This window comes from Rhinolophus sinicus, linkage group LG14, assembly GCF_036562045.2.
Source record: "Rhinolophus sinicus isolate RSC01 linkage group LG14, ASM3656204v1, whole genome shotgun sequence".
Lineage (NCBI taxonomy): Eukaryota > Metazoa > Chordata > Mammalia > Chiroptera > Rhinolophidae > Rhinolophus > Rhinolophus sinicus.
This window is the reverse complement of record NC_133763.1, coordinates 28,103,474-28,127,874: the sequence shown is the minus strand read 5'-3', so window position 1 is coordinate 28,127,874 and position 24,401 is coordinate 28,103,474. Positions and strand designations below refer to the sequence as shown.

The 24,401-nt window shown below is 39.5% G+C and overlaps 1 pseudogene; it reads right to left on the bottom strand.

The window, feature by feature from the left end:
* Positions 1-24,018: 24,018 nt before the first annotated feature.
* LOC109438517 (cytochrome c oxidase subunit 7C, mitochondrial) lies at positions 24,019-24,401 on the bottom strand (annotated as a pseudogene).

The window sequence follows — 24,401 nt, the reverse complement described above, 5'->3', positions numbered from 1 at the left end:
TTGTGTGTTAATTTTGTTTCCTGCTACTTTGCTGAATTCGTTCCTTACTTCCAAAAGTTTATTTTGTAGAACCTTTAGAGTTTTCTACATGAATGTCATCTGCAGAGATAATTTTACCTCTTCCTTTCCAATTTGGATGTCTTTTATTTATTTATTTATTTATTTATTTATTTATTTATTTATTTATAATGTACTTTTATTTTTCCCCCTTCTTCCACCTCCCCCGCCACGCCGGTTCAAGCCGTTGTTTCTCAGTCTAGTTGTGTAGGACACAGCTCCCTGGCCCATGCTGGTATTATGAGCCTTGCACTCCCCCAGGCTAAGGCAGTCAGTCATTGGTAGACTGCTCTCAGCAGCTCACGGCAGCTCTCGCCAGCTGCCGGCTACTCACGATGGCTGCTGGCCACTCACCCTGGCCACCATCCACTCCTGGCAGCACACAGTAGCCCACGGCAGCACAGCAGCCCTACAGCAGCTCTGAGGTGGCCGATCTCTGGCTGCTCATGGCAGCCCTGCTCCAGGGAGAGCTGTTGTTCACAATCTTAGCTATAGAGGGTGCAGCTTACTGGCCCGTTGGGAATTGAACCAGTGACCTCAGCATTAGGAGCATGGTGCTCCAACCACCTGAGCCACTGGGCTGGCCCTTATTTTTTATTCTTGTCTAATTGTTCTGTCTAAAACTTTTAATACTGCATTGAATAGAAGTGGTAAAGTGGGCATCCTAATCTTGTGGCCGATCATATGGGAAACGCTTTCAATCTTTCACCACTAAAAATGGTGTCAGCTGTGGATCTTATATATATGGTCTTTTGATCTCAAGGGAGTTTTCTTATATTCTTAGATTGTCCAGTGTTTTGATCATGAAAGGATGCTGAATTTTGTCAAATGACTTTACTGCATGAATTGAGATGACCATGTGTTTATTTTTTTCATTCTATTAATGTGGTGTATAATCATGCTTGATTTTCCTGTATTGAACAAACTTTGCATTCCTAAAATAAATTCCACTTGTTCATGGTATATAATATATATACATTTTAATATGCTGCTGATTTCAGTTTGCTAGTACTTTGTTGAGAATTTTTTTGCATCAATATTCGTAAGTGATATTGGTTTATAGTTTTCTCTTTTTGTAGTGTCTTTGGAATCAGGGTAATGCTGACTTCACAGAATGAATTAGGAAGAGTTCCCTCCTCTTCAATTTTTCGAAGAGTTTCAGAAGGATTGTCATTAATTCTTAAATGTTTGGTATAATTCACCAGTGAAGCCATCTGGTCCACAGCTTTTCTCTGTTGAGAGATTTTTGATTACTGATGCAATCTCCTTACCAGTTAAAGGTCTATTCAGATTTTCCATTTCTTCATAATTCAGTTTATGTAGATTACGTGTTTTATGCTTTTGTCCCTCTCATCTAGGTTATCTAGTTTATTAGTGTACAATTGTTCACACATTTTCTTATAATCCTTTTTATTTCTATGAAATCATTAACAATATCTCCACCTTCATTTCCTTTGTATTTCTGTGGCATACGTGATAACTTCCCCTCTTATTTTCTGATTTTGTTTATTTGAGTCTTTTCTCCTTATATCTTACTGAGACTAAGCAAGGGTTTGTCAATTTTATTAATCTTTTCAAAGAACCATCTCTTTGTCACATTAATTTTTTCTATTGTATTTTGTTCTCTATTTCATTTAGTTCTGCTCTGATTTTTATTATTTCCTTCCTTCTGCTGACACTGGGTTTCGTTTATTCTTCTCTTTCTAGTTCTTTAAGGTATAACATGGAGTTATTTTATCTGGGATTTTTCCTGTTTCTTGAAATAGGCCTGTAATGATATAAATTTGCCTCTTAAAACTACTTTTGCTGATTGCCCAAAATTTTGGTAGAATGTATTTTCATTGTCATTTGTTTCTATGTATCTTTTGATCTCTCCTCTTATTTCTTTTTTGACCGAGTCTTTCTTTAAAAGTATGTTGTTTAATCTCCACACATTTGTGGGGTTTTTTTCTGCTTTCTTTTTGCAGTTGACATCCAATTTCAAAACCTTGTGATCAGAGAATATGCTTGGTATGATTTCAATCTTCTTAAAGTAGCTGAGGCTAGTTTTATGTCCCCATATATGGTCTATCCTTGAGAATGTTCTATGTACACTAGAAAAGAATGTATAGTCTGATGAGCTAGGATGAAGTGCTCTATAAATGTCAATTATGTCCATTTCATCTAATGTGTCTTTTAGGACTGATATTTCTTTCTTTATTTTCGTTTGGATGATATATCCATAGCTGTCAATGATGTATTTAGGTCCCCTACTGTAATTGTATTTTGGTCAATTTCTCCCGTTAGTTCTGTTAGTAGTTGCTTGGTATATTTCAGTGCTCTCTGATTGGGGGCATAAATATTGATGCCTGTTATGTCTTCTTGTTATACAGTCCCCTTTATCATTATGAAATGTCTATATTTGTCTCTTGTTACCTTTTTTATCCTGAAGTCTGTTTCATCTGATATAAGTATGACTACACCTAATTTTATTTGTATACCATTTACTTGGAGTGTCAATTTCCACCCTTTCACTTTGAGTCTATGTTTGTCCTTGTAGCTGAGATGTGTCTCTTGGAGGCAGCATATGGTTGGGTTTAGTTTTTTGATCCAATCTGCTACTCTGTCCATTTTTATTGGTGAGTTCAGTCCATTTACATTAGGGTGATTATTGATATGCAAGGATTTCCTATCATTCTATCTTTGGTTTTCTAGTAAGACTGTATCTCCATTGTTTCTTTGCCTTTTTGTTGTTGTCTATTATTTCTGTGTGGGGGTATTCTATGACTTTTCCCTCTGTTTCTTTGTTTGTTACATTATATATTTCAGCACTGGATTTTTTTGAGTGGTCTCCATAAAGGTTATGTAAAAGAAAGTTTCATATTTAGAGTATTCCATTTTCTTCAACATGCTTGATTTCTCCATTCCCATATTCCGGTTCAGGCCTTTACTCTCCCCTCTATTATGTTTTGGTTGTCACAAATTATCCCTATTTATGCTGGTGGAATAGTCTCCTTGAGTATTTCTTGTAGTGCAGGTCATGTGTTAGAAAATTCCCTCAGCTCCTGTATGTCTGGAAAGGTCTTTATTCTTCCTTCATATCTAAAGGATATCTTTGCTGGATATATTATTCTTGGCTCATGATTTCTCTCTTTCAATAGTTTGAATATTTGGTTCCACTCCTTTCTGGCTTTTGAGTTTCTGCTGAAAAATCTGATGATAATCTAATGGGCTTTACATTGTAGGTTACCGTCTTCTTTTCCCTGGCTGCCTTGAAGATTCTTTCTTTGTCGTTAATTTTTGACACCTTCAATACAATGTGCCTTCGAGAAGGCCTGTTGGGATTGAGGTAATTAGGTGTTCTATTTGCTTCTTGGATTTGAGGATCCAGTTCTTTCCTCAAGTTTGGGAAGTTCTCGTCGACTATTTGTTTGAATATACTCTCTGTTCCCTTCTCCCTTTCTTCTCCTTGTTGTATGTCCATTATTCTTATATTGCTCTTTCTGATGGAGTTAGAAAGTTCTTATAGAGTTCTTTCATTTCTTTTGACTCTCAAGTTTCTCCCATCTTTCATCCATGTCATTTCTGGATTTCTATCTCTGGGGTCACTGATTCTTTCCTCCATCTGGCCAACTCTACTACCTAAGCTGGATATTTCATTTTTCATTTCTTCTATTGAGTTCTTAATGTCCAGAAATTCTATTTGGTTCTTTTTCAAAATTTCAATCTCGTTGGTAAAATGTTCATTTTGTTGTTTGATTGTGTTTCTGAGTTCATTAAACTGCTTTTCTGTGTTTTCTTGTATCTTGTTGTTTTTTTTTTAAAAACTAATATTGAATTCTCTGTCATTTAAGTCACAGATTTCCATGTGTCCATTTTCTGGAGGCTTTTCATTTTCTTTCTAAGCTGTCTTGTTGCCTTGGTTATTCATGGTAATGAATGATTTATCATTTCTTTTCCTAGACATCTACAGCAGTGGGTTCTGCAATAGGTTGATAGAAATAGGTGTTTCTTTTTTGTTTTCCAGTAGGTGTTTCCAGTAGGTAGAATGTTTTATTGTCTCTCCAACTGCAGCTTTTTATTCTCTCTCACACTGTAGTGTTATATTTTCTCTGCACTATTCTGGCTTCTTACACAATGGGGGGATTCCCTGGAAGGTGTGCTTCTCCTCTGTGAACAGTTCACCTGGGTCATAGGGCACTGCCTCCGTTGGAGGATGTGGAGATCTTCTGAAGTTCCAAATCTCATCCTGCACCAGATTCAGAGCCCATGTGTTTTGGCAGCTCTGTTTCCTCCTGCAGGGATCCACCCAAATAGGTGGGGAGAGGGGGCGGGGTAGGATGTGAGAGGTAGCCCGGAGCAATGGCGATAACCACCACCACAGCCAGTCCTGCCTCCACGGCTCCCGCCCCTTTGCCAGAGCTAGTTGGGCTGTGTGTGAATCTGTGTCTGCTGACCACAGTTCTCAAAGGAACTGCAAATATTCTTTTCCTTTGATCTGACACTGTTCCTATTCCACTTCTAGCACTGGGCCAGTGGGGGCGGGTCGAGCTCTGGGAGGATAAGGAGAGGAGGCTAGGCTCAGTGCCTAAGGCTTCCATTCTCTGCTCAGCAGTGAGGGCTCAAACCACCATTTTCAGCCTTATTCCCTCAGTCTTTGCTCTGAAGTTCAACCATGAGCGTTGGGTTCAGCTGTGTTATATGCTGTCCCCTCAGCCCTGTGGGCCATAAATGTAGCCATAGCAGTCCGTGTTCTTCCCTCTCCTGCAGCTGCAGTAGTTCCAGAATGTAGCGAGCTCAGGCACCAAGCGGGTATCCTGTGACCATGCAGCGCTGTGTCCACACTTCTCCCTTCCCTCCTCCTCCACTCGTGCAATTTGTCCACCTTTACATAATTTCAGTAGTGAGCCTCTTAATAGTGCCTGTCTGCTGTGCAGGGAGTCCTTTGTGGAGTTATAGTTGCTCAATTTGTTGTAAAGTCCAGGGGAGATTTCAAGAAGATCACCTCACGCCACCATTTTTGTGACATCCTCTCAACTAGCTTTAATACCAAATAGTTTCCCAGATCACCTAAACGTGAAATTTGTTTGATCACTTAAACATGAAATTCGTTTGTATTAGTTTCTATTATGTTTCTGGGAATTTAATTCACATAAAATTTAAATTTATTTAAACCAATTAAATGGAGCTGTATTATATATAAAATTTGGCAATACCATTCAAAAGTAGAAAATTCCACACATCTAACACACACACACACACACACACACACACACACACACACACACACCAACAGATGCAAACAGAAACCTGATAGCTTCCATACTAAAATTTTAAGCATGAGATGGTTATGCTAAAGCAAAACTCACTGGTTGTTTTTCTTTAAGTTGAATCTATTCAAAAGTTATATCTATTTTCCCCTTTCTTTCTCCTTGTAATAAGAATCACCTCCCTGATGTTTGTATTTTCAATAGATAACCTAGATAATCATTATCGTTTACATCTCACAGACACAGGGGGGAAATGCAAGTTTCTCCAAAAAAGACATTTGTTCCCTAAGGTCAGAATTTTACCATACCTGCTAGTCTTTGAGAGAAACAGGAGAGGTCCTGGGTTTCATAAAAAGATTTGGTTGACTTTGAACAGTTTTTTTGGAGCTACACTTCTGATACTATAAAGATTATATTTGTAAAACTAGGACTCTCAAAGAATTGGTTTGTCACCTAAATGATATCAATGTTTTGACACGTTATCCACTTATGTTGGGATGGTTTTCTTTTCCTCTGGGAATATTTGGCTTAAGGGAGAAGGACTAAAAGGGCCTATTAATCTTTGAATATCAGCTTCATATTTAGGCAATTTTTTTTTGTCATAAAACTATTTAATTCTTTCAAATATCTTGTCAGGTTTCATCTGGGACAAATAGTAAATATTTCTGGCAGTGTTAAACAATCTCATGGACTTATGATGCATCCTCAAAGAAGGTGGAAACATATTATTTTCCCAAGATCTAGAGTCATTTCCAAAGACAGTAGGAGGAATAAAACCAAAAACCTGCATGCACCAGACAGGCAGAATGCCAAGCAAATTTATTAGTACTTAAAATTTGACAAGCACAAGGCAATAGCTATCCCTGGTAGAGAAAATATTAATAACCAATTGATCTGTATTTGCAAAGGTAAGGACAATTGTTGTCACACAGCAGCCTAGCCGACTGTCCCCCCATGTCTTTCCTTGAGGAAAGAAGAGTCTGTGAAACTGTGCCTTTTTGGGACTTTGTTTTATAATGATGTTTACACCTCATTTCTCTCTGTCTGGTCTCCAAAAGATGGTTTGCAGCCAATGACGAGTAAGATTCCCCACGGCACGGGGGCCAACTCAAGCCATGTGGAACTGTGTGGGGACCTCCAATGAGCTGCCTTGGAAGATCTGGGAAAGGGCCCTGCCTCCCCTTCGCCTTGCCTGGGAAAAGCCACTGCTAACTCTGACTTTCCTCTCTCACCTGATTGTGAGAGAAGCCATGAGAGTGATAAAGATCAGCTCTCTTCGCTTAGCTCAACGGGACAGTTTCAACATGAGAGACTTGCCCCCTGGGAGGTGTATACCTCACCTAAGTCATCATAGGACTTTCCGCTCTGGCAGTGGACAGGGCTGCTAGTGGACAGGGATGATTGGTTTGATTCACTTTTGTGACATGATGGATGAGTCTCACAGACCGTGTAAAAAACAATGCTACTTCCTTGTATGATTATCAATAAAAGCCACCAGTCGGCCCGACTTGGGGCTCCAGTCTCTTGGCAGGCTGAGGTTTAACTGCATTAAGTCTCTGTTTCTTTTCTTTCTTAAATTTTAACCTAACGCCACCCCTTCTCGTTCCCTCACTGCCTGTATTGTGCTGGACGTGACAGACAATGTAAAATTTTATTCCCCTCTGTCAACTATGCTAAGGAGGTAATCTATTTACAAAAACTTTTGAGGATTCTCCCTGGGTTTAAGAAATGCATTAATGGAAGGATCCAAGATTGTGGAGTAGATAGACACTGTGCTTTTCTCCTCCTGTGACCATATTAAAATTACACACAAATTATAGTACAATCGACTTGGAAAAGTAACTGAAGTCTAGCTGAACAGAAGTCCTATAACTATGGATAAAAAGAAGAAGCCACATCAAGAATTGTAGGTGGGGCAAAGACACAAAATGGCCAGCCACACATGGGTGGGTGGCGGTGGAGAATCGGGATGGATATCTCAGCTACAGAGGTCACCCTTGGAGGAAAAAATAACCCCAAACCCACACCAGGCTTCCCAGCCCAAAGTACCAATGCTGGGAAAATGAGCCTCCAAACATTTGTCTGTGAACAACAGTGAGGTTCCAAACATTCAGGTGGGACAGAAAGTGGTGAAAAACCCCAGACATTTTCTTAAAGGGCCCACACACAGACTCACTTGCTTGCAGGCACAGATCAAGGGCTCCCCGGCAGAGGGACAATGACTCAGGAGCTGTCAGAGACATCAGGAGGAGACTGAGTTGTATGGCTTCAAAAAGAGAACTGGAGGGACAGTCGCCATTTTCTTTGTGTAGATTCCTCCTTCTGTGTAGCCAGCAGGTGACTACCATCTTTCCTCTATTGAGGACTCTCACACACCACCAAATCTGAATATGAATTGGCCTGGTGAACTTCCATTGCTATACCCTGGTGACTTCCTAGGACTCCACCCCACCCAACTCACACAATGCCAGAGGTAATTTCTTGACCAGGAGTCAGTCCTGCCTGGTTGCACTCTTTATTGGAAAACTCTCAGGGGTCCACAGGCCACAAGTGGGTGGTGGCTGACGTTGGTGTGTTCTGAGACTTTTGCTGAGTAGCTCCAGGCTCAGCACTGACACCACACTAGAATCTAACCTATTGAACACCACTTGACCTATCCTGGTGACTCCCTGAGACCTTGTCTCACCCAAATAGAGTACTACATGAGGTACTATCAGCGACTGAATCTTATGAGAGCCAGCCAGCAGCAGCAGGCCTCAGGTATCCCTAGCTTTTTGCAGAGCTAGCCTGGCCCAATAATGGTGGCAGCCATTCTCGGTTCTCAGCAGGGCCTCTCCCATGCACCTCCTGGCCTAGCACAGGCAGCAAGTAAACACTAATAGCTTTGTAGGTCCTACCAGTCCTGCAAAGGTAATCCAGTGTCAATCACAGTCAGTGGCAGACTTGGGATTGCACTGGAGACCCTCCCAAGTAACCCTAGAACTAACATACCTCAAGGACAGCTTCACCCCACAGCAGAGCACCATTCAATTAACCCCACAAGCAGCACACCCAAAGGGTGGTCTCAGCAGGCACCAGAGCCTACTTAGCTGAATGCTGATCAATGGAGTAAGCCCCCCGCACAGCAGCCTATGAACTGTAGATGTGGCAAACCCCACAGCCAGTCAGCCTGAGGGTCAATTGCACATACTGATGTGCCAATAGCAATGAAGGCCCAACTATAACAGGAAGACACACACAACCCACACAAGGGACACTCTTTGATCACTCAGGACAGGTGACAAGAGAGACTGTACCATGGGGTCCCACAGGGCACCTACTACATAGGGCACCCAGCCAAGAGTGGGAGATGTAGCTGATCTACCTAATACATAAAAACAAACAAAGAGAAGTAGACAAATGAGAAAACAAAGAAATATATCCTAAAAGAAAGAACAGTAGAAACTCCAGAAAAATGACTAAATGAAGTGGAGAGAAGCAACCTACCAGATACAGAGTTTAAAACAATTGTTATAAAAATGCTCAATGAAAGTAGCGAAAGGATAGATGAACTCTGTCGTGTCCAGCGCAACATGGGCAGTGAGGGCGCGAGAAGGAGTGACGTTGGGTTAGGTTTTAAGAAAGAAACAGAGACTTAATGCAGTTAAATCTCAGAAGGCCAGGGGTTCTCACAGTCACCAGAGACTAGAGCCCCAAATCGGGCCGACTGGTGGCTTTTATTGATAATCATACAAGGAAGTGGTATTGTTTTTTACATGGTCTGTGAGACTCATCCATCACGTCACAAAAGTGAATCAAACCAATTATCTTTGTCCCCAAGCAGCCAGAGCAGAAAGTCTTATGATGACTTAGATGAGGTATGCACCTCCCTGGGGGGCAAGTCTCTCATGTTATAACCGTTTCGTTGAGATAAGTGGAGAGAGCTGATCTTTATTGCCCTCATGACTTCTCTCACAATCAGGTGAGAAAGGAAAGCCAGAGTCAGTAATGGCTTTTCCAAGGCAGGGGGGAGGGGAAGCAAGTCTCCTTCCCAGATTTTCTAAGGCAGCTCATTGGGGGTCCCCACTTGATTCCGCCTGGCTTAGGTTGTATCTCATGTGAGATATCTTACCCATCTTTGGCTGCAAACCATCTTTTGGGGACCAGACAGAGAGACATAAGGTGTAAAACATTGAGATAAGCAAAGTCCCAAAAAGGCAGTCTCAGACTTTTTTTCCTCAAGGAAAGACATGGGGGGACTGTTGGCTAGGCTGCTGTGTGACAACAGAACTCAATGATAATTTCAACAAGAGATAGAAAGCATAAAAAGAGACATATAAATATAAAAAAGAAAGAAAGAATACAATAACTGGAATGAAGAATGCACCATAAGGAGTCACCAGCAGACTAAATGAGACAGAGGATCAAATCAGCTATTTGGAAGAAAACGTAGTAGAAAACAACCAGTTGGAATAGCAAAAACAATTGTTTTAAATGAGAATATGTTTAAGAGATTCTGGGTCAACATAAAGCGTAACAACATTTGCATTATAGTTGTACCAGAAAAAGAGAGAAAACAAGGGATTGAGAACCTATTTGAAGAAATAATGACTGAAAACATTCCTAGTTTGTTGAAGGAAATAGACATAAAAGTCCAGAAAGTACAGACAGTCCCCCAAAAGATGAATCCAAAAGGTCCACACCAAGACACATTATAATTAAAATGGCAATGATTAAATACCAAGACAGAATCCTAAAAGCAGCAAGAGAAAAGCAACTAGTTTCTTACAAGGGAGTTCCCATAAGATTGTCAACTGATTTCTCAACAGAAACTGCTGGACAGAAGAGAATGGCACTAAATATTCAAACTGATCAAAAGCAAGGATCTACAGCCAAAACTACTCTACCCAACATGGCTAGCATTTAAAATTGAAGAAGAGATAAAGAGATTCCTAGACAAGAAAAAGCTATAAGAGTTCATCACTACAAAGCTAGTATTACAAGAAATTTTAAAGGGACTTCTTTGAGAAGTTGAAAGGGGAAAAAAACACAAGAACATGAATATGAATAATAAAATGACAATAAGTATGTATTTATCAATAATCACTTTAAATGCAAATGGATTAGTGGTCTGACCAAAAGACATAGGGCAGCTCCATGGATAAGCAAACATTACCCATGCATGTGCTGTCTACAAGAGACCCACTTCAGATCAAAAGACACAAACAGACTAAAAGTAAAGAGATAGAAAAAGATATTTCATGCAAAAGGAAACAAACAAACAGCAGGGGTGTCAATGCTTATATCAGACAAAAGAAAGACTTTAAAAGAAAAATTATGATAAGAGACAAAGAGGGACATTACATAATGATAAATAGATGAATCCAACAAGCGGATATAGTCCTGTAAACACTTATGCACCCAGCAGAGAAACAGCTATGTATATAAAACAAATATTGTCTGACATAAAGGGAGAGATCAAATCTTTTTGTAATAAAAATTTTTATTGTAATAAAATCACAATAGGGAACTTTGACACCCCATTGACACCAATGGACAAATCCACCAAACAGAAAATGAACATAAATCAGAGGCTTTAAATGACACTAGACCAGTAATTGTCATTTTCAGAGCATTTCACCCTAAAGCAGCAGAATACATATTTTTTTAAAGTGCACATGGAACATTTTCCAAGATAGGCTGCATGTTATGCCACAAAACAAGTCTCAATAAATTTAAGGAGATTGAAACATATCAAGTATCTTCTTTGACTATGTTATGAAACTAGAAATCAATCACAAGAAATAAAAACTGAGAAGTTTCTGGAAAAATGACAGAGTGAGGTGAGCCGCTGTAAAGCTCCCCTGGAATTTACAACGAATCGAACAACAAAAACTCCAAAAAGGACTCCCTGCACAGCAGACAGGCAAGACGAAGAGGCCGACTACCGAAATCACCTACAGGAGGGAGATTTGCGAGAGCAGGGGGAGGAGGAGGGAAGGAAGTGTGGAGATGAAGCCGCGTGGGCTCAGGACACAGACCTAGCTCAGTGCTCCGAGCTCGCTGCTTCCCGAAACTACCGCAGCTGCAGGAGAGGGAAGAACTCGGACTGCTAGGGCTCCGCCAGGGCTCCACAGGGCTGAGGGGGCAGCATATAACACGGCTGAACCCAACGCTCACGGCAGAGACCTTGGAGAAAAGACTGAGGGAAGAAGGCTGAAAACGGGGGTTTAAGCCCTCACTGCCGAGCAGAGAACGGAGCCTTAGGCACTGAGACTAGCCGCCCCCTCCCTACCCTCCCAGAGCTCACCCCGCCCCCACCTGCCTGGTGCTAGAAGTGGAACAGTAGCAGTGTCAGATCAAAAGAACACAATATTTGCTGTTCTGAGAACTGTGGACCACAGACACAAATTTGCAGCCCACCTACTTCCGGCAAAGGGGAGGGAGATGTGGAAGCAGGACCGGCTGTGGTGGTGGTCGCCGCCATTGCTCTGGGCCACCTCTCAGAACTCACCCTGCCCCTGGCCCCACCTATCTGGGCAGATCCCTGCAGGAGTAAACAGAACTGCTGAAACATAAGGGCTCTGAATCAGGAGCTGGAAGAGCTTTGGAACATCAAAAGCTCTCCGCAATCCCACCGGGACACTGCGCCCTGTGACCTAGATGAACTATTAACAGAGGAGAAGCCCGTCTCCCAGGGAATCCCCCCATTGTGTGAGAAGCTGGAATAGTGCAGAGAAAACATAGCACTACCGTGTGGGAGAAGAAAAATAAGCTGCAGTTGGAGAAAAAATAAAACATTCTACAAAAAAGTACTGGAAAACAAAAGAAAGACCGCTTCCAATCAACCTGTTGCAGAAGCCACTCCTGTAGATGTCTAGGAAGAGAAATAGTAAACCAGTAATCGCTATGAATAACCAAGGCAACAAGATAGCTCAGAAAGAAAGTGAAAAATCTCCAGAAAAGGCACTTAAAGATACAGAAATATGTGACTTAAATGACAGAGAATCCAAGATTGCAGTTCTGAAAAAACTCAATGAGATACAAGAAAACACAGATAGGCAGTTAACTGAACTCAGAAACACAATCAAAGAACAGCATGAGCATTTTACGAAAGAGATTGAAATTTTAAAAAAGGACCAAATAGAATTTCTGGACATTAAGAACTCAATAGAAGAAATTAAGACTGAAATAACCAGCTTAGGTAGTAGAGTTGACCAGATGGAGGAAAGAGTTGGTGACATTGAAGATAGAAACCTGGAAATGACAGATGGAAGAACAAAGAGACTTGAGACTTAAAAGAAATGGAAGAACTCTACAAGAACTTTCTGACTCCATCAGAAAGAGCAATATAAGAATAATGGGCATACAGAAGGAGAAGAAAGAGAGAAGGGAACAGAGAATATATTCAAACAAATTGTCGATCAGAACTTCCCAAACTTGTGGACAGATCTGGACCCTCGAATCCAAGAAGCAAATAGAACACCTAGTTACCTCAATCCCAACAGGCCTTCTCCAAGGCACATTGTATTGAAGCTGTCTAAAATCAACGACAAAGAAAGAATCCTCAAGGCAGCCAGGGAAAAAAAGATGGTAACTTACAAAGGAAAGCCCATTAGAATATCATCAGACTTTTCAGCAGAAACTCTACAAGCCAGGAGGGAGTGGAACCAAATATTCAAACTATTGAAAGAGAGAAATCGTGAGCCAAGAATAATATATCCAGCAAAGATATCCTTTAGATATGAAGGAGGAATAAAGACCTTTCCAGACATACAGAAGCTGAGGGAATTTTCTAATACACGACCTGCACTACAAGAAATACTAAAGGAGGCTATTCGACCACCATCAACAGGGACAATTTGTGGCAACCAAAACTCAAAAAGGGGGAGAGTAAAGGCCTGAACCGAATATGGGAATGGAGAAAGTAAGCGTGCTGAAGAAAATGGAATACTCTAAATATCAAACTTTCTTTTACATAAACTTAAGGGTAACCACTCAAAAAAATCCAGAACTGAAATATATACTGAAATAAAAGAAGAAACAGAGGGAAACATCATAGAATACCACCACACAGAAATAATAGACAACAACAAAAAGGCAAAGAAACAATGGAGACACAGCCTTACCAGAAAACTAAAGATAGAATGACAGGAAATCCTCACATATCAATAATCACCCTAAATGTAAATGGACTGAACTCACCAATAAAAAGGCGCAGAGTAGCAGATTGGATCAAAAACCTAACCCAACCATATGCTGTCTCCAAGAGACACATCTCAGCTACAAGGACAAGCATAGACTCAAAGTGAAAGGGTGGAAATTGACACTCCAAGCAAATGGTACCCAGAGAAAATCAGGTGTAGCCATAATGATATCAGATGAAACAGACTTCAAGGTGAAAAAGATAACAAGAGACAAAGATGGACATTTCATAATGGGGAAGGGGACTGTACAACAAGAAGACATAACAGTCATCAATATTTATGCCCCCAATCAGGGAGCATGAAATATATCAAGCAACTACTAACAGAACTAAAGGGAGAAATTGACCAAAACACAATTATACTAGGGGACTTAAATACATCATTGACAGCTATGGATAGATCATCCAAACAGAAAATAAATAACGAAATTGCAGCCCTAAATGACACATTAGATGAAATGGACATAATTCACATTTATAGAGCACTTCATCCTAAAACATCAGACTATACATTCCTTTCTAGTGTACACGGAACATTCTCAAGGATAGACCATATATTGGGACAAAAAATCAGTCTCAACAAATTTAAGAAGATTTAAATCATACCAAGCATATTCTCTGATCACAAGGCTTTGAAATTGGATATCAACTGCAAAAAGAAAGTGGGAAAAAACACAAATACATGGAGATTAAACAACATACTTTTAAAGAAGGACTGGGTCAAAGAAGAAATTAGAGGAGAGATCAAAAGATACATAGAAACAAATGACAATGAAAATACATCCTACCAAAATTTTTGGGATGCAGCGAAAGCAGTTTTAAGAGGGAAATTTATCTCATTACAGGCCTATCTCAAGAAACAAGAAAACTCCCAAATAAATAACCTCATGTTACACCTTAAAGAACTAGAAAAAGAAGAACAAGTAAAACCCAAGGTCAGCAGAAGAAAGGAAATAACAAAAATTAGAGCAGAACTAAATGAAATAGAGAACAAAAAGACAATAGAAAAAATTAATGTGACAAAGAGCTGGTTCTTTGAAAAGATTAACAAAATTGACAAACCCTTGGCTAGACTTACTAAGATAAAAAGAGAGAAGACACTGATTAACAAAATCAGAAACGTAAAAGGGGAAGTTATCACGGACACCACAGAAATACAAAGGATCATCCAAGAATACTATGAAGGACTATATGCCACCAAATTCAACAACCTAGAAGAAATGGACAAGTTCTTAGAAACATATAGCCTTCCAAGGCTGAACCATGAAGAACTGGAAAATCTAAACAGACCGATCACCAGTAACGAAATTGAATCAGTCATCCAAAACCTTCCCAAAAGCAAAAGTCCGGGACCAGATGGCTTCACTAGTGAATTCTACCAAACCTTCAAAGAGGATCTAATACCAATACTGCTCAAACTCTTCCAAAAAATTGAAGAAGAGACAGTACTCCCTAACTCATTTTATGAGGCCAACATTACCCTGATACCAAAACCTGGTAAGGACAGCACAAAAAAAGAAAACTACAGACCAATATCTCTGATGAATACCGATGCAAAAATCCTAAATAAAATTCTAGCAAATCGAATACAACAATGCATTAAAAATATTATTCATCACGACCAAGTGGGGTTCATCCCAGGGCACAAGGATGGTTCAACATCCACAAATCCATCAATGTGATACATCACATAAACAAAATAAAGGACAAAAATCATATGATTATATCAAGTGATGAAGAAAAAGCATTTGACAAGATGCAACATCCATTTATGATTAAAACACTTAATAAAATAGGTATAGAAGAAAAACACTATAGCATAATAAAGGCCATATATGATAAATGCTGAGATAATCTCATAATTAACGGTGAAAAACTGAAGCCCTTTGCTCTACGTTCAGGAACACGACAGGGCTGTCCCCTATCACCTCTGCTTTTCAACATAGTGTTGGAAGTCCTTGCCAGAGCAATCAGGCAAGAGAAAGAAATAAAAGGCATCCAAATTGGGAATGAAGAAGTTAAATTATCACTCTTTGCAGATGACATAATGGTATATATAGAAAACCCTAAAGACTCCACCAAAAAGCTATTAGAAACAATCAACGAATACAGTAAAGTTGCTGGCTACAAAATCAACATACAAAAGTCCATTGCCTTCCTATATACTAACAATGAAATCTCAGAAAAAGAAATACAAAAAACAATTCCTTTTGCAATTGCAGCAAAAAGAATAAAATACCTAGGAATAAACTTAACCAAGGATGTGAAAGACCTATATGCTGAAAACTATAAGACATTTTTGAAAGAAATTGAAGAAGACACAAAGAAATGGAAAGACATTCCGTGCTCATGGATTGGAAGAATCAACATAGTTAAAATGGCCATATTACCCAAAGCAATATACAGATTCAATGCAATCCCCATCAAAATCCCAATGGCATATTTTAAAGAAATAGAACAAAAATCATCAGATTTGTTTGGAACCACAAAAGACCCGAATAGCCAAAGCAATCTTAAGAAAAAGAACAATAATGGAGGTATCACACTTCCTGACTTTGGCTTGTACTACAGGGCTACAATAATCAAAACAGCATGGTATTGGCAGAAAAACAGACACATAGACCAATGGAATAGAATTGAGAACCCAGAAATAAAACCACATAAATATGGACAGATAATTTTTGACAAAGAAGCTAAAAACATACAATGGAGCAAAGACAGCCTCTTCAATAAATGGTGCTGGGAGAATTGGATAGCCACGTGCAAAAGAATGAAACTAGACTGCTATTTGTCACCATGTACCAAAGTTAATTCAAAATGGATCAAAGACTTAAGCATAAAACCTAACACAATAAACTGCATAGAAAAAAACTTAGGTACTATACTTACGGACCTTGGGTTCAAAGAACATTTTATGAATTTGACTCCAAGGCAATGGAAGTAAAAGCTAAAATAAACGAATGGGAGTATATGAAACTTAAAAGCTTCTGCACAGCAAAAGAAACCATCGACAAAATAAAGAGGCCACCAACAGAATGGGAGAAGATTTTTGCAAACAGTGCCTCTGATAAGGGGCTAGTATCCAGAATATACAAGGAACTCATGCAACTCAACAACAACAAAACAAACAACCCAATTGAAAAATGGGCAGAGGACTTGAAGAGACATTTCTCCAAAGAGGACATACAAATGGCAAATAGACATATGAAAAAATGCTCAACATCACTAATCATCAGAGAAATGCAAATCAAAACCACAATGAGATATCACCTCACCCCAGTCAGAATGGCTATCATCAACAAGACAAATAGTAACAAATGTTCCTGAGGCTGTGGAGAAAAAGGAACCCTCATACACTGTTGGTGGGAATGCAGACTGGTGCAGCCGTTATGGAAGGCAGTGTGGAGGTTCCTCAAAAAATTACGAATAGAATTGCCATATGACCCAGCAATCCCTCTCCTGGGTATCTACCCCAAAAATCTGAAAACATTTAGAGATAAAGACACGTGTGCTCCAATGTTCATTGCAGCTTTGTTTACGGTGGCCAAGACATGGAAACAACCAAAATGTCCTTCGATAGATGAATGGATAAAGAAGTTGTGGTATATATACACAATGGAATACTATTTGGCGGTAAGAAAAGATGATATAGGAACATTTGTGACAACATGGATGGATCTTGAGAGTGTAATGCTGAGCGAAATAAGACAGAAAAAGCAGAGAACCATGTGATTTCACTGATATGTGGTATATAAACCAAAAGCAACAAAAAAACAAGACAAACAAATGAGAAACAGAAACTCATAGACACAGACAATGGTTTGGTGGTTGCCAGAGGGTAAGGGGGGTGGGGGGTGGGAGGTGGGAGATGAGGGTTAGGGGATCGAATATATGGTGATGGAAGGAGAACTGACTCTGGGTGATGAACACACAATGGGATTTATAGATGATGTAATACAGAATTGTACACCTGAAATCTATGTAATTTTACTAACAATTGTCACCCCAATAAATTTAATAAAAAAATAAAAAATAAAAAAAAATTAAAATACTTAGGAATAAACTTAACTAAGGAGGTAAAAGACCTGTACTTGGAACACTATGAATATGACACTGAAGAAAGAAACTGAAGAGGATACAAATAAATGGAAGCATAAACCATGCTCATGGATAAGAATTAATGTCATTAAAATGTTCATACTACCCAAAGCAAGCTATAGAATTCAATGCAATCCCTATCAAAATACAAGTGGCACTTTTCACAGAACTAGAACGAATAATCTTAAAATTTATATGGAGCCACAAAAGACCCCAAACAGCCACAGCAATCTTGAGAAAAAGGAACAAAATTGGAGGTATCACGCTATCTGATATCTAACTATAGCACAAGGCTGTATAATCAAAACAACATGGTACTGGCATAAAAACAGACACATAGATCAATGGACCAGAACAGAGAACCCAGAAATAAACCCACCCCTACATGATCAATTAATCTGTGGCAAAGAAGTCAAGAATATACAATGGAGTAAATACAGTCTATTCAATAAACAGTATTGGGAAACTGGACAGATATAGGCAAAAAATGAAACTGGACCACTTTCTTGTACCACACAGAAGAATAAACTCAAAGGAGTTTAAAGATGTAAATGTAAGACCCAAAACCATAAAACTCCTAGAAGAAAACTGAGGAAGTAATGTTTCTGACATTGCTCTTAAAGTTATTTTTTCTGATCTATCGTCTCAGGCAAGGGAAACAAAAGAAAAATAAACAAATGGTATTACATCAAATTAAAAAGTTTTTGCACAACAAGTAAACCACCAAAAAAAAGAAAAGGCAGTCTAATGAATGGGAAAAAATGTTCACAAATCATACATCTGATAAGGGGTTAATATCCAACATTTATAAAGAACTTATACAATTCAACACACACAACAAAACCAATCCAATTATAAAATGGACAGAACCTGAATAGGCATTTATCTAAAAAGGACATACAGATGGCCAACAGACATATGAAAACATGCTCAACATCACTAATCATCAGAGAGTTGTAAATTAAAACCACAGCGAGATATTCACATTTGTCAGGGTGACTATCATCAAAAATCAACAAACAGTGTTGGTGAGTGTCTTAGCATAGAATTAACCCCTGGTCGTTCACAGAATGTAGAAAGAATTTTATGAGACTACAAGAGTAAGACAATTTATTGAAAGTTAGAGAGAGAGAGAGAGAGAGAGAGAGAGAGAGAGAGAGAGTTCTGTTGGTAACTGGGAGAAGTTTTGCCAGGGCAGTTTGAGAGACACGGAGAGTTGCAGAGACTGAGGAGTAAGAGAGAGATACTGGCAGAAGTTTGCTAGAGAAATCTGATGGAGACAGCTGTCAAGACAGAGAGGTAAGAGAGAGATACTGGCAAATGGAGTTGTGCCAGGTTAGAGTCCGAGGCGGGACATCTGCACCAAAGAGAAGGAGTGCTGGGATTTTCTATTTTTCCAACCAGGATGTAGGGTGCTTGTCACCTTGCAGGGGGGCTGCCATTACAATTGTCTTCTAAGATTGTCCTGTTCCCATCTATGATGGATGTCAGCTTCCATGGGGTTGCTGTTGAGATTGGGAACTGTTGTGTTCCAATATATGACGGATGTAAGGAGTTTGTCAGCTTATTGGTGCAGTTCTAGCCAGGGCATTCGGAGCCAAGCAGTTAATGTTTCAGCTCATTCCTGTTAGCCCACAAGCTCCTTCCTATTAACTCTTTGCCTGTCCCATCTTGCCAGCTCACAAGCCCACTCTCATTAACTCTTTACTTGTCTCATCAGTGAGGATGCAGAGAAAAGGGAACCCTCATACACTGTTGGTGGGATTGCAAATTGGTGCAGTCACCATGGAAATCAGTTTTGAGTTCCCTCAAAAAATTAAAAATAGAACTGTCATATGACGCATTAATCCAACTTCTGGGTATTTACATAAAAGAATCCAAAACACTAATTTGAAAAGATATGTGCATCCTTATGTTTGTTGCAGTGCCATTTACAATAGCCAAGCTACAGAAGCAACCTAAGAGTCCTTCAGAAGATGATTGGATAAAGAAGATGTGGTACATATATATGATGGAATATTTATCTGTCATGAAAAACAATGATTTTTATCTTTCATTTCTTTGTGTGATTTGCATATATTTGAACTAACCTTGCTTCACAGGAATAATCCCTCTGAATCATAATGTATGATCTTATTAATGTACTGCTGAATTTGGTGTGCTAATATTTTGTTAAGGATTTTTACATCTATTTTCATCAGGGGTATCAACCTGTAGTTTTCTTTTTTTGTAATGTCTTTGTTTGATTTTGGAATCAGGGTAAAGGTGTCATCATAAAATGAGCTTGGGAGCCTTCCTTCTTCTTAAATATTTTAGAATAGTTGGAGAAGAATAGTTGTTAAATCTTCCTTGAATGTTTGGAAAAATCTACCTGTGAAGCCATTAGGGACAGGATTTTGTTTGTTGGGAGTTTTTTGATACTGATTCAATTTCATTATTAGTAATCTGTCAGTTCAGATTTTCTGTTTCATGTTGACTCAGCTTTGGAAGATTGTATGTTCTAGGAACTTATCTATTTCTTCCAGATTTTCAGATTTGTTGTTGTATACTTGCTCATGGTATTTTCTTATAATTTTTTGTGTATTTCTGCTGTGTCTATACTTCTCCTGAATTTATTTATTTGGGTCCTCTCTTTTTTCTTGATGAGTCTGGTTAAAAGTTTATCAATTTTGTTTATCTTTTCAAAGAACAAGTACTTGGGTTCATTGATCTTTTCTATCATTTTTTAGCCTCTATTTTATTCATTTCCAACATGATCTTTATTATTTCTTTGTATCTATTCACTTTGGGCTTTTTTGTTGTTCTTTTTCTAATTCCTTTATGTGTATAGTTAGATTGTTTATTTGAGTGTTTGTATGTTTTTTAGCAGACCTGAATTGCTATGAATTTCCCACTTAGGACTCTGTCCCATAGATTTGGGGTCATTGTGTTTACATTTTCATTTGTCTCAATTCTTTTAAATCTCATTGTTAATCCAGTCATTGTTTAGTAGCCTGTTATTTAGCCTCCATGTTGTTGTGTGTTTTCCAGGTTTTTTTTTCTTTTCTTCTTGTAATTGACTTTTAGTTTCATTCCATTGTGGTCAGAGAAGATGCTTGATATTATTTCCATTGTATTGAATTCATTGAGACATGTTTTGTGATCTAACATGTATTCTATCTTGGAAATTATTCCATGTGCAGTTGAAAAATATGTTCTGCTGCTTTCAGGTTCAGTGCTCTAACAATATCAATCTAATCCATCTGATACAGTGCATCATTTAAAGCTGTTCCTTTCTTGTTCATTTTCTGTCTGGAAGTTCTGTCTATTGTTGTCAATGGGGTGTTGAAGTGTCTTACAATGACGTATTACTGTCTCTCTCTCTCTCTCTCTCTCTCTCTCTCTCTCTATATATATATATATATATATATATATATATATACACATACACACATATATACATATATGTATATATGTATACACACACACACACACACATATATATATTTAGGTGCTCTTATATTGGGTGCATAAGTGTTTACACAGCTATATCCTCTTGCTCTATTGATCCCTTTATCATTATGTAATGTCCCTCTTGTTTCTTATTATAAACTTTGTTTTAAAGTATATTTTGCCAGCTTTTTAAAACCCTATTTACATGAAATATCTTTTTCCATCCTTTTACTTTTAGTCTATGTGTGTCTTTTAATATACAGTGGGTCTCTTGTAGACAGCATAAGTATGGGTCATGTTTTCTTATCCATTGATCTACCCTATGTTTTTTGATCAGAGTATTTAATCCATTTATATTTAAAGTGATTATTGATAGATACATAGTCACTGCCATTTTATTATTCATGTTTATGTTCTTGTTTTTCCCCCCTTTTATCTTCTTAAAGAGGTCCCTTTAACATTTCTTGTAATGCTGGCTTGGTTTTAATGAAGTCCTTCAGCTTTGTCTTGTCTGGGAAACTCTATCTCTACTTAAATGATAGCCTTGATGGGTAGAGTAGTTTTGGTATTAAGCCCTTATTTTTCATCACTTTGAATATTGAACGTCACTCCCTCTGGCCTGCAAATGTTCTATTGAGAAATCAGGTGATAGTCTTATGGGAGCTCCCTTAATAACTAGTTGTCTTTTTCTCCTTTTAGAATTCTCTTTGTCTTTAACCTTTGTCAATTTAATTGTGTGCCTTGGTGTGGGCCTCTGAGTGTTCATCTTGTTTGGAACTCTCTGCCCCTCCTGAAATTTTATGTCTATTTTATTTGCCAGATTAGGAAAGTTTTCAGTCATTATTTCTTCAAATCAGTTCTCAATTCCTTACTGCTTGTCTTTTCCTTCTGGCACTCCTATGATGCAAATGTTGTTATGCTTGGTGTTGTCCCTGGGGCCCATTAAACTATGTTGTTGTTTTGTTTGTTTGTTTGTTTTATTAAGGAGGGTGCATCTCATCGTGGCCCATGTGGGGATTGAACAGGCAACCTTAGTGTTATTAGCACCACACTCTAACCAACTGAGCTAGCCAGGCACCCCCTAAACTATGTTTTTAATTCTTTGTTCTTTTTGTTTTTCCTATTGGGTGTTTTCTTGTATCCTGTTTTCCTAATCACTGAGTCAATCCTTTGCTTTATTTGATTGCCTGTTGATTTCTTCTAGTGTATTTTTCATTTCACTTATTGTATTCTTTATTTCTTACTGGTTATTTTTTATGGTTTCTATGTACTTCTTTATCTTACTATCCCCTTGTTGAATTTCTGACTAACTTCCTTGAGCATGCTTACAACCAGTGTTTTGAAGTCTGACTTGGTAGATTGTTGCCTACATTTCATTTAATTCTTTTTCTGGAGTTTTCTCCTGTTCTTTTACTTGAGACATGGTTCTTCATTTCCTCATTTTGGCTGCTTGTCTGGGTTGCTTCTAGCTATTATGTAGGTCTCCTGTGTTTCTCAGTCTTCACTGAGTAGCCTTATGTATTATGTATCCCATATGGCCCATTGGCACAGCATTCTCTCTGTGCTCTAAGTTTGTCCCTTGTGTAGGTTTTATGTGCCCTCCTGTTGTAGTTGAGCCTTGATTGCTTTTGGCATGTCAGTGCATGTGACTGTGTCTTAGGCTGACTGTCTGTGAGAATTGGCTACACCCATAGTATATGAGCTGCTTTGTGGGGGCTGACCCACAGGGGGCCCCTGTGTTTGTTGTGACCATCATTTGGGTGTGTCACTTGTGGTGTTAATTGGGTAGTGCTCTACTGTAATTTGAAGACTTCTTCCAGCTGTGTGCTTCTGAGACCTCTTGGGAGGGGCTCCATTGCAGGCCAAGTTCAACTGCTGCCTATGACCAGCCCAGGGCTACCTAGTAGGAGAATAAAAGGTATCCACAGTTGGTCACTGCCTCTGGTGGACCTGGAGGCATGTGTGGGTGGCCATGATGAGAACTGAGGTCAGTTGCCACTAGTATCAGTCCTGGGGCAGCTTAGCAAAAGGTCCAGGGCATGCTGAGGACTGATGCCACCTCCTTGTAAGGCTCAGACACTGAAGGAGACTCCTGAGGTGGGCAGAGCAAGGCTGGTTTCCTCATCATCAAATACGCCTTTAGTGGTGCTCCTCAAGTTTGGTGGGGTGGGGTCCCAGGAAATGACCAGAGTGGGGTGGGTGGTGTTCATAGTGCCAAATTGTGGTCACTCCACAAAATGTCCAGAGACACTGAGGCTAGCCACCACTCACCTTGGGCCCACAGTTCCCTGAGAGTTGTCTAAGAAAGGCTGCAGTATGAGTTGGGGCTTGTTGCCCACCACCAAAATTGCCTCAGGCAGCAGCACAAGCTGCTGAGAGAACTTCTTTAGTGAGCAGGGCAGGGCTGATTGCCCAGACACTGAAAGTGCCTTTGGTGATGTTACTCGAGTTGGGGGGCAGGGTTACAGAGAGTTACTGGGTGGGGTGTGCAGAGTTCATCACGTCAATGCAGTTTCTTATTTATCTGCGTGAGAGAGGGCTCAATACAAGAAAGATGGCACCTGCCTGTAGGCCACACAGGGATAATGGAGGCCTACATTCACACAACTCAGTCTTTTCCTGTAGGTTTCTGGAGGCTTGTGAGTTGCTGCCTTTCAGCTATAGCCTGGGGAGCCAGACTGTGAGTGAATGAGTCTGTGTACATGCCCTGTAAGAGGACATCTGTGTTCCCTACAGCTTTCTGTCTCACATAGATGGTTGTAATCCCCACTGTTTTTCACAACCAGGTGTTGTGGGGGCTCCTCTTTCTGGCACCAGTACTCTGGTCTGGGGAGCCCGGTGCGGGGCTGGGATGCCTCACTCCTCTGAGAGGGACCTCCACCACTGAGATAGTTCTCCAGAACTCAACATTATCTGTGGGTGTGGGGCCAGTCCATTTCATGACTCCCTCCTCTCCTACCTGTCTTTTTTTTTTTTCCAGAGAGGAGGCATTAAGGATTCATGCCATAAGTTTATTTACAAACATTTCTAGTATGTTGAGTTCAACAGTTTGGTCCATTTTTCAAAGCGACTGCACCTCTTAAAATGCTCCTCTTCATATCTGTTTCATGGATTAAGTAAAACATCCTTATTTTTTAAGCAGCTGGTGTCTTACTATAAAGAAAGGTGAAACAAATCCAGATCCAAAGTACAGAGTCATCATAACTAGCAACCGCCACTTCTTTTCCACTGAAAATGGCAAATTCTTCCCTGGGCCCTCCTCATAGTGCCTTCTACGGACCACAGAGGTTGTGAAGCTCCGGATGCTCTGTCCCAACATAGCGCTGTTGGAAGGCCTGCAAAAGGCACAGAGACCGAAAATGGAGGAAATGGCGATTCCT